Genomic DNA, 12,322 nt, shown 5'->3' with positions numbered 1-12,322 from the left:
GTTGTCTCTCAAAAGAAGGATGTACGACATGTTTAATGTAGAGGCATGACAAGTGGTGCTTCTTTGGGATCTGTATAGCGGAGGATGCTCCGACTCCCTCTCTGAGCTCTCCCCTCCCGCTTCCCCTTTCATGTCTCTCTCTAGATACAAAAGGCTTCCCCTCTTCAGTTTGCCTGCTTTCTTTTATGCAGACCTATCATCTCCCTGCAGGGACTCCACTGACAGTGATTGAGATGAAGAGGTATAGTACCATCTCCGTGCCCAAAGAGCATTAATGGGAGTTAAGTGCATAATTCCCTGCAGAATGAACTAAGAATATACAATCAGCTCTGGTAATTTACTCTTTGGTCTTTCATCAAACCCCAAAAAGACACAGCTCCTCTTTAACCTCTGCTAGTCATCACGCTCTTTTTGGTGGCGGTGGTTGTTTTCATGGAGCTCTGAGATGTTAAAAAGACGTTTTATATTTCATTGCGCATTGATAATATTATGGATGAGCAGCTCGTGTCAGCAGGTGAGCTCGACTGCACGTTATCTCATTGCTTCATATTCTATACTTACGTGATTTATAGTCTGCCTCTTGCTGAGGCTCAAGGTGGATCGCACAATTTAAAACAGTGTGGTCCATACAACAAACAATGCATTAAAACTGGATTACGAAATGAGAGAATGCAGTCATGGCAATGTAACCAGCCCCATAGCTAGTCCTTTTTTTGTGGGGGGGGGGGGGCAAAGAGGGGGCAGCCAGCCCCACCGCACCATGAAGGGGGAAAGGGAGGCAGCTGTCACTTTAAAAGCCCAGCCTCACTTCTCTCTTTCTCTCTTCACACCGCCAAGCCCCGAGTTGAGTTGCAAGAAGCATGTTCCCCCCCCCCATCCCTTGCAACTTGATGAAATGCAAAGCAATGCAACGACACCCTTCTGACTCCGTGCAAACAGCCAGGGCAGGAGACGACTGCCACGTGCTGGGGCTGGGGGCAGAGCCGAGGGGCATTGTGAATTCGGGAGGTGGTGTCGCTCTGTGGGCCCTGGGTTAGCTATGGCCCTGAATGTAATGCATATAAACATGCAATGAACTTAGGGTTGTCAGCTCCAGGTTGGGAAATACCTGAATATTTTGGGGGTGGATCCTGAGGCAGGTGGGGTTTGGGGAAGGGAGAGACTTTGATGGGTATGATGCCGTAGAGCCCACCTTCCAAAGCAGCATTTTCTCCAAGTGAACTGATCTCTTTCGCCTGGAGATCAGTTGTAATCCCAAGAGATCATCAGCCACCACCAGGAGGGTGGTAACCATAAATAAACCAAGATTTCAAAAGTGGAGGACAGTGTTATAAACTCAGTAGAATACATACAATGAACAATGCAATAAATCTGGGTTACAAAATTAAAATACTAACATGTGATATCCTACCTTAATGCAGTTGGGCAGTACTCAAGGCAACTCACAGTTATTTATTGATTACTCCATTTTCCTCCTCACCAGGGACCCCAAATGGCATACGACATCCTCCCATTTTATTCTCACAACAACCCTGTGGGGTAGGTTAGTCTGAGAGAGGGGGACTAGCTCAAAGTCACCCAACGAGCTTCCATGGCAGAGTGGGGATTTGAACACAGGCCTCCAAGATCCTAGTCTGACATTCTAACCACTGCAGCATACTGGTTATTTCTTGTGCTTAAGCTATAATAGAACCAAAAGGAAACAAAGCAAGAACAGAATCACAGAATTGGAAGAAGGCCCTTTACTCCAACTCCCAGCCTAGTGCAGAAGATGCGGGTCCCTTTCAGGATTCTGAAGGCAGATAGATTTTTTTAAAGGTTTCACACCCATTAAGGAAGAACGGCCTGCCTGAGGTGGTCATAAAGGCTCTCACATATCTGTCGGCCCGTAGCCAGGATTTTGTGGCTTGTGGGGCAAATTTGTTTCTGGTGGGGCTGAAGTTCTCAGTGCAGAAAGCCAGAATTCTGAGGATTATGGCTCAGTTACTGTGGAATCAAACCTTTTAAAATCAAAGCATAAAGGGTTCTGCAAATCTTAGCCCCAGAGTGTGACAATAGCAGGGTGAGAAAGGGGGAGGGGGAAGGAAGAATAAATTTTCTGGTAGATAGTATTATTTGTTTTATTTATTACTTAAACTTTCATAAATTTTCCTCCCCCCCCCCCCCCCGGCTGAGGCCAGCTCAGGGTAGCTTACAAACAGATAAAATTCCAAAATACATATAGGTAATAAACATAACATTAAAATACTATATTAAAACCAAACATAATAATAATAAAGTGCTGATCTTATGCGTTGATGCTGCTGGTCTGCATTGGATGTCACAAGAAGATGCTTCAAGCAGTGGGGATGGGGGGGGGTGGCTCCAAAAGCCTGGTGGAGGAGCTCCGTTTTACAGGCCCTGCGGAACTGTAAAAGGTCCTGCAGGGCCCTGGTCTCCTCTGGGAGCTCATTCCACCACAGTGGAGCCGTCACCGAAAAAGCCCTTGCCCTGGTCATCGCCGGCCTGGCCTCCTTAATGCTCGGGAGGACCAGTTGATTCTGGATCCCTGATCGCAGTGCTCTCTGGGGTACATATGGGGAAAGGCAGTCCCTCAGGTATGTAGGTCACTGGCCATAAAGGGCTTTAAAGGTAAGAACCAGCACCTTGAAGTGGATCCGGATAGGCAGCCAGTGCAAGGCTAGCACAGGCCGAATGTGCTCCTGGACAGGGAGTCCCATCAACAGCCTGTCCGTGGCATTTTGCACCAGCTGAAGCTTCTGGATCTGCGACAAGGGCAGCCCCATGTAGAGGGCATTACAGTAGTCCAACCTCAAGGTGGCCATCATATGGATCACTGTCACCAAGTCACTGTGTTCAAGGAAGGGAACCAACTGCCTAATCAGCCGAAGATGCTAAAAGGCTGACCTGGCAGTGGCTGCTACCTGGGCCTTCATTCAGAGGCATCCAGGAGCACTCCCAGACTCCTAACCTCCAGCACTAGCACCAATGGTGCCCCATTGGAGGTCAGAAGCGGGATCCCTACCCTTGGACCACCGCGACTCAGGCACAGGACTTCCGTCTTTGTCAGATTCAATTTCAGCCAACTTAGCCTAACCCAATCAGCCACGGCTTGTAATGCTTGATCTAGGTCCATTGGTTTGGAGTCAGACTGGCCATCCAACAACAGATAGAGCTGGGTGTCATCAGCGTACTGGTGACAGCCCAGTCCATGCCTCCGGGCAATCTGGGCAAGAGGGCACATATAGATGTTAAAAAGCATCAGGGAGAGCACTGTCCCTTGGAGGAGCACTCCCAGACTCCTAACCTCCAGCAGTAGGCACCAATGGTGCCCCATCAGAGTCAGAAGCGGGATCCCTACCCTCGGACCGCCGCGACTCAGGCCTCTGTCTTTGTCAGATTCAATTTTAGCCAGCTCAGCCTAAGCCAACCAGCCACGGCTTGCAATGCCTGATCTAGGTCCATGTCTAACAACAACAGCACTGCCGTTCTGCCCCGATTCAGATGTCTCCGGAGGTCGTCTGTGAAGGCGTGGCACTGGAAATACTTATCTGAGTTTGCCAGTAAACTCACTCCAATTTGTATAAAAACATATAAAGCTTTTATTACAAAAACAAAGTACAAACTACACATCAATAGGGGAAGAATGTATACAAACCAAAACAAAAAAAAATCTAGCTGGCTATTCTACTCACTACATAGCAACAGGCCTTCAAGGTAGTCCTGAATTCCAATGTCGGCGAGGCGGTGGATCAGTGGTTGACCATGTTGAACGCAGCCAACAGGTCTAACAACAACAGCACTGCCATTCCGCCCCGATCCAGATGTCTCCAGAGGTCGTCTGTGAAGGCGTGGCACTGGAAATACTTATGGCCAGTAAACTCACTTCAATTTGTATAAAAACACATAAAACTTTTATTACAAAAACAAAGGACAAACTACACATCAATAGGGGAAGAATGTATACAAACCAAAACAAAAAAAAATCTAGCTGGCTATTCTACTCACTACATAGCAACAGGCCTTCAAGGTAATCTCTTCTCTCTCTGAGTCTTCTTAAACTGTCTGTTCTCCATAGGTGTTATTAACCATTTAACCAATAGAAAGCTGTTACCAGGATAGATCTCTAAACTGCAAGTTTTCAACCACTTTATATGACAGTTCTCAGCTGCTGCAAGTTAATCACTTCTGCCAGCCTAAGCAATTCTGATAACAAGCCGGCAGGTGGGGGTGATGACTTTTCTAGTCAAGAAAGCTAACACTTAGGCAGAAGACCTCTCATAAAGGTTTCTTGACAGTTTCTTGACACAGAGTTAGAAAGAATCCTAGAGGTCACCCCAACCCCCTTGCTCAGTGCAGGGATTAGTCAACTACAGCACCCCACTCTGCTTAAAGTACCACGCACCTTTCAAAAATGTTTTTAAATGATTGAGAAAAGCATTTACAGAAGAAATTCTTGTGGGGCTGTGTCTTTAAGAAAGGGGGCAGAACCCCCAAAAGCCCCACCATAGCTACGGGCCTGTGTATATGCCGTTCCACAAACAATGTAAAATAGAATTGTTCAGGAGGGCATTTCTTTAAAGGTAACAGGGTTGTACTATTACAGAATAATTCAAAAGAGACTTCTTGCCCTATCCTGGATAGCCCAGGTAAGTCTGGCAACATCTGGCAAGTCAGTCAGTCACCAGAGGTCACCATGACTTTGAGGTGCACATGCGCGCATGCACACACATGCACAAACACATGAAAAATACAAAAAACAACAACCCACCCCCAAAAGAGAGACTTTTTCTTTACAAAGAATGAGATTGTGGACTAGAGCACTGCATATAGTGTGCATTATCTGTGTGCTTTACATATTATCCTGTTCCCACCACATTGTCTTCTACTTATGTAGCACCATTTTCTGCATTAACATGTCTATTTTTTTGTTTTGTTTCAAATTTTTGTAATCCTAGTCTGATTATGTTCATTATTAGATGTCACATCCTGTTGATTGCATTGATCTATGTAGGCCCCGTTCACACGGCGAATTTGCCGCGGGAGAGCCACGACTAGATGGGGGATTTTCCAGGCACGATCACACCACAACATCTGGCAAGTGGAGCGCACCCATGGCCAACCCGTGGCATGCTGCCAAAAATGCATGATTAAAAAAAAACACCTCCTCGAAAGTACTGGCAAACTCTTTGCCACGGGTTGCCTCCGGACTCCCTTGGTGTGATTGCGCCGGCGCGGCTTTTCCCACCGGCCGTCTTCATTGCAGCGCACACGCCGAGGGCCGGAACCGTGGGTTGCCGCTAATGCGTCTGATTGCATTGTCGCGTGTCTAATTGCGGCACCGCAAATAGCCACGCCTCCCCCCCGCGTTTTCCAGCACATGTGATTGGGGCCGTAGTGTAATCCATCTTGAGTCTCAGTGAGAAAAGCAGACTATAAAATAAGGTAAATAAATAAATAAAGTGCACCCCCACACAAACTTCCAAAAGGTCAGATAAAGGTTTCAAATCCATATTAAGGCTTCATTAACTGGGAGGACAGCATTTTATCCTTAAAATGTATGAAACCTTTTAAAAAACCCATTTAAAAAAACCATTTGCCTTCAGAAGTCAAAATAGGTTAAAGAGCCCTTACAAAAGGGATCTTGTACTGGAGTGTCCTTCTACTTTCGATCCTTGTTTGAAATTGATTGATTGATACTTTTGGCCTGCCAGCAAGGGAGAACTCACCATCATCATAATGCACAACAAATTGATAACCTGAGACAATTTAAACAGGGGGCAGGCCTAGGTTCACTAAGAAGCATGCCAGGCAGCAACTATTCATTGTTCTGAGAGAATTCTTTAGAAATATAATTCCTAACAATTATATGAAAATGGATTTAAAAGCTGGAAGAACATAGCATTAACTGGACTGCCCCCATGGCAGATTTTGGGTCTCAAAATATTCAAATTCTGCACTCTAATTTATTGTTTGCAAATTTCATTTTGCAAATTGACCTGTATGAAGCTCCATTTATTCTGTACATACCTGCACAAGCTTTCTTCTAAACTTAATAGTGGCATTTTTATAGAATGCTGAAAAGGAATATTTTGCCATGAACTGGACAGGTGTGGATGGTGAAGGAGGTTAACTGGTGACAAATTACATCGGGATTCTCCTTCTCACAAAAGAGGGATTCTCTTTCTCCCAGCTGCAGTCCCTTGGGCCGCACACCAGATGCTTCTTAGGAATTAGTGAATGACAAGGAGTGACTTTTCAGAGGGTGCAAGGTGAGGAAACCCTGTAGCATAAGCAGACTCCTACTTGAACTGGTTTCAGTCCAAGCCACATATTGGATTCCAGTGGGCTCGCCATGCTAATTTGCTGCTGCCAAAACTAAACGCAGGCTTGTGGCACCTTTAAAGACTAACAGATTGACTGAAACATAAGGTTTTGTGGGCGAGAGCCCATGGTATTTCATCATATGCATGGACTGAATTCCCAGTCAGCATATGTGTGTGTATACATAACACAGAGACAGAGAGAAGACTGAAAAGCAGGAGGTATTATTTGTGACATTTCGGCGTACAGCTCAAAAGATAAGCACAGTAGCCATTCCAAGCAGCTGTTGATTCACTTGGCCAGGGCACAGTTCTATCCCATTTGGGCCTAGCTGAAGAAAGGATTTCTATGGGGTTTCATGCATTTACACAGTAGTCCATTGCCTACTGTGCAATGACTTTCATATTTATTTTGAGAGTTGAGTCATTCCTGAGAGTTCTTTTACAAGTGATATATACTGTTTCAGTAATCTGAGAACTATAAAGAGGCAAGTCAAGGGTGTGTACAAGTTCATCTTTCTGGTGCCAGCCTTTCAATGGCAAAGCCTGGCATTGAGAATTATGGTCATATTTTTATAACATACTTTGGTGGGGGGGTCATTGAAAAGTCCACACAAGATTGGTTTGGATGGGTGGGGGGGAGTTCGGGGATAAAAGTGGACATTTGTACGTTTGTTGAACAGGACCCACTGTTTCTTAGTGTGAGCAGGTGAGAGACAGAACTCATACTAGCCCAAAGAGTTTTACTGGAAACTCTTGCGATTTGCCACTTCAGTACATCTGAAGAGCACCTTTCATCATCCACTGCCAAATCGGCAGATCTGTCTGTACTTTAAAAAAACCAAACCTCTAAAAGTGCATCATCCAACATGTGTGAAAGTGCCCTTAGACTGGAAAGCCAAGAAAACAAGGTGCCTTAATTTCCAGTATTCTCATTTCCTTCGAAGGGAAGGTTGGTATGGCCTGATCTTGTCAGATCTTGGAAGATAACCAAGGTCAGTACGTGGAATATGGACCACCGAGGAAGACTCTGCAAAGGAAGGCAATGGGAAACCACCTCTGTTTCTCGCTTGCCTCGAAAACCCCTTGCTGGGGTCGTCACAAGTCAGCTGTGACTTGATGGAACTTTATATACACAATTTCCTTCTATATACTTTTTTTTTGGGGGGGGGGGCTGCCTTATAAGTCAGACCATTAGTTTATCAAGGACGGTACTGTTTACTCTGACTGGCAGCAGCTCTCCGGGTTCCTCAGGTAGAGGTCTTTCACATCACCTCCACCTTGGTCCTTTTAACTGGAATTGCCAGGGATTGAACCTGGGATCTTCTGCGTGCAGCACAGATGCTCTGCCACTGAGCCACAGCCCCTCAACTAGCAAACTAGTAAAACGCCTCATTATGAAGGTGGTGGATTATATGTTATCATTCTCTCCTCCAGCCTTAAGAACTCTTCTTTTGAAGGAATTGGCTCTTCTACCAGAGGAGGAGCCATTTCTGTTGTAGGTGAAGGTATACATATTGCAAAGCCCCACCCCCCCCATACTGGATTAGACCAAAGTTCCCTCTGGTTCAGCATCATGTTTCCTGCAGTGGCCCATCAGATACTCCAGGAAAATAACAGGCAGAACAAAAAAGAAGCAGTCCTTCTCCACTGCTAAGCCCCATCAGCTAATATTTACTGCCTCTCAACAGAGGGGTTCCCTTTAGCCATAAAGCCGTTGATAGCCCCAAAATTTGTCTAATCTGTTTTTAAAGCACCTCCATATCAAAACAGATGAGATGCTGGGAATCTATTATCAGGTCTTGTAAACACTGTTAGAAATTAAATTTCAGAGTGTGCGATTTTGGTTCAGCTTGTGGCCATGTAGGGAAGGGTTTTTCCACCTTGCATAGTTTCATGTATTGCAACTGCCCCCCCCCCCAAGGAAGGAAAAAAGATGTGGAGAAGGTACCTTCTTTTTTTCCTTCCAAGGGAATGGGGTGGGGGCAGCTTTGAATGGCGACGTTGTGCAGGGAATGGAAATATTAAACTTCCCCTCCTCACTGTTCATGCCTGAAAATTTATTTTTCAAAGATGGTGGGATATATGTGATCTCTATTTCATCTCTTTCACACTACTCTTGTGTCCATTACTACATTTTTGGACAGCAAATTCCATAAGTTGATTTTGCATTGTGTGAAGGAGTATTTTCTTCTGTTTGTCCTGAATCTTATTGCCGTTCAATTTCATTGTCTGACCTTGAGTTCAAGCATTATGGGGAAAAGAGCAGATGTTTTCTCTGTCCACTTTTGTCCACACCATGCCTAATCTCACAAACCTCTGTCAGGTTCCCTGTTAGTCACCTTTCATTTAAACTAAGGCCTATTATGCACACACATCTTACTGCAGATTTTCAGAGCAGTAAGCCTTTAATCTTGACTTCAGATTCTGTGCCCCCCTTATGCATCATTCTGTGCCCACCTTATGCATCATTCTTTTTCTTCCGGTGTATTTATTCTGCAACTACAATTTAAAAATGCACTTTTCTAAATTGGGGTGGAACATCACTTGTGATGTGTGAGGGGTGGTATCCACAGGTTGTTTTTTTTTAAGTATGCAATTGCTCTATTGCAGCTGTGCAGTAGCATCCAGCAAGCACCTTCCATTTAAATCCTTGTGGTTCAGATTTTGCACATGTATTTTAGTGTTACTTCCTTGAATGAAAGGGAACAAAAAGAAACTCAGGCAAAGGGGGAAATCTGCTGTTGAAACTGACCAGACTTTTTCTGAAACTGACAAGCAGCTGCAAAGCCCTGTTTTCCATATTGCTGAGCATTAGGGGGTTCTCTGCTGTGTTATCAGCCACAGGTAAAAATGGGAAAGAGTCACATGATCTCATAATATGAGAGACCATGTTGAGTGTACAGAATGCATGGTAGAACCCACTGACACTGCCGTGATTGTTGGCAATGTGTGTGAATGCGCACACATGTGCAAAGTTGGCTGCAACTCCACCATGCTTTGCACAGAGCTGCAGACGCTCTAGAGAGCTTTTTTAGTTTTGTGCCACTAAATTGAAAACAATTTTTGGGGGTATTTTTGCTGCATAGTAATGCTAATTTCCTGCCCTTCCTTGCAAATTTATGTGGTTTTCTCTTTATGATTCTCTAATTTGATCCTGCACAGTGGTTGTGATCTTGGCAGTTTTTAAAAGCCTGTCCTGTGTGGCTTGCACTCTTCCTCCAAATGGATTGATCCCAAGTGATTCATACATTCAGCGGTTTGCAGAAGGTTTATGTTAGGTTTCCAGAGACTGCCAAAATGGCTCCCCACAAAAAACTTTCTTCACTAAAGCGTGAAAGGGAAAAATGTTTTCAAAGCTTTAGGCTTCCCATCCCAGTACCTCTCTCTCTCTTTACATCCCATGTCAATTTCATTCTGTGCTGATGATCTCCCCCCCCCCCTTTTGTTTGCATGCAGCACTGAAATCCTTTTTTTTTTTTTTTGGTACTGAATACGCTGCTGTTTGCCTCCTCTCCAATCCCTCTTTCAAGTCAATACCAGCGGGGAACTAAACCTCATTCAGCTCCTTATAAACTTTCCCCCTGTTGTTTTATTTTTTTTAATTCAGTGATCTGAAACTAGTGATAGTCTTATATTGCTAGACTCATGCAGCTGGTAAAAAAAATTAAAATTTAAAACGAGGGGGAAATGGAGCTTGTACACTGATGAAGGGGGGAGTATGGCGGAAGGTGCAGAGTGCGTGGAATGACCTCGATGTGGCCAAGGAGTAACCTTCAAGGGGTGGCAAAAGGGTTGGGGGAAATCTGAGGGAATCTGTATACTTTTGAATTACCTTAGACTTGGAAGTGAAACAAGAGAAAAAATCAGCACAAAAGCACTTTCTGAAAACCTGGGAAAACAGTGACCAGAAAGCGAAGTGAGCACTGAAGGGAGGAAAATCAATGCAGAACAGCAAAGAAAACCCGACGGACATGCATTGTGAAAGCGAGGGAAAACACCCATGCATAATAGGCCTAAAAAGACTTTATACTTTTAGATACTTAGCAGCAATTATGTTCCCAGGTGCAGCTCTTTCCTTTTTAGAAATCAAATTGGATCCTAATCAGCATGGTGTTGTAGTTAAGAGTGGTGGACTCTATCTGGAGAACCAGATTTGATTCCCCACTCCTCCACATGAAGCCTGTTGGGTGACCTTGGGCCAGTTACAATCCTTTCAGAACTCTCTCAGCCACACCTACCTCACAAGGTATCTGGTGTGGAAAGGGAAAGGGAAGGCAATTGTAAGCTGCTTTGAGACTCCTTAAAGTAGAACAAAATGGGGTATAAAAAACTTCTTCTGCTGTTATGGCTTTGTCCTGTGTCCCATAACTACGGAGCTCTTGAGTGTCAAAGAATGTGGGTGCTGAATTTGGAGGATCCACTGAAGCAGGAATTATTGGATGCAGGTTTTTCCCACAGTCAAAGTCCTAGCCTAACCACCTTTGATCATCCTTCTTTTAAAACTTTTTGTTTGTTTGTTTGTTTAAAGAGTAGAAATCCTGGAATGGTGAGTAAGATGCATGGTTCCTCTTGATTTTACTGAACTTGATGAGGCACTCTTAATAGCATAAACAATTGGGGTGTACACAACAAGAAGGGAAGATCTACTTTCTAATTAACTCCTTTCTTAAATTCTATTGACAGGTTGATTTTACTTCATTTCTACCCCACCATTCCCCTCAGTGGGGACCCAAAGGAGTTTACATCATTTTCTTCTCCTCCATGTTGCCATCACAGTGTGTTTATATGTTTTTATTGAATTAGAGTATATATACCTTATTTTAAATTTAATGTTTGATGTTTGCTGACTCAGGGACCCTATTGTGGTGGAAAGGCAGCATACAAATGTTTTAAATAAATATCCTGTGGGGTAGGTTAGCCTGGGAGTATATCATTTATTTATTTATTTATTTATTTATTGTCAAATTTATACCCCGCCCTCCCTGCAGAGCAGGCTCAGGGCGGCTTCCAATAACATAAATACACAATAAAAATATACATAATACAAATTAAAACATAACCAGCCCAAGGTCACTCAGCAAGCTTCTGTGGCAGAATAGGGATTCTAATCTGGGTCTCTCAGATCCGAGGCCAACACTCTCACCACTGCACCGTGGTGGCTCTTGTGCATTATTAATGAGGTCATCATAAACCTACCCATAAGCCAGAATCCTAATCAGCAGTGTAAGCCTATGGATGTTTCCCTGCGGGGTAAGCCCCATTGAATAAACATGGGTAGGAATCTTAGTAGACCAGTTTGGTGTAGTGGTTAAGTGTGCGGTCTCTAATCTGGGAGAACCGGGTTTGATTCCCCACTCCCCCACTTGCACCTGGCTGGATGACCTTGGGCAAGCCATAACTCTGGCACAGCTGTTCTTGAAAAGGAGCAGTTTCTGTCAAGAGCTCTCTCAGCCCCACCCAACTCACAGGGTGTCTGTTGTGGGGAGGGGAAGGGAAAGGAGTTTGTAAGCCGCTCTGAGACTCCTTTGGGTAGTGAAGGGCAGGCTATAAATCCAATCTCTCCTCTCTCCTCTCTCCTCCTGATGAAACTTGTTCTCTAAAAACAGCACAGAAAGCAGCACAGGATGGGGGTTTCAACTCCTGTTGGAAATCCAGGGAAATAACAGACATCCCTTCTGTGTACATAGACATGCCACACCTTCTGCTAATGCAAGGACACCTTTGAATCCAACCTATTACAAAAAGCACTTTCTTGGCCTTCATGGAAAAAAATTTTTTGTACGTGTGCAAAGGCAATAGGGTTGCCAGGTCCCCTCACTGCTCCAGCAGGGGGATTTGGGGGCATTCCAGAGGTGGGCAGGGACATTGCATGGGGATGCTCTGGTTTTGAGGCAAACTCTATGGTAAAATTGGGCTTAAACCATAGCGTTTGCCCCAAAACCAGAGTGCCTCCCGTTCGACGTCCTTGACATGATGATGTCATTTCTGGGTGATGT

Source organism: Gekko japonicus, unplaced genomic scaffold (assembly GCF_001447785.1).
Source record: "Gekko japonicus isolate JY-2015 unplaced genomic scaffold, Gekko_japonicus_V1.1 scaffold952, whole genome shotgun sequence".
NCBI lineage: Eukaryota > Metazoa > Chordata > Lepidosauria > Squamata > Gekkonidae > Gekko > Gekko japonicus.
Note: the sequence above shows the minus strand (reverse complement) of the source record.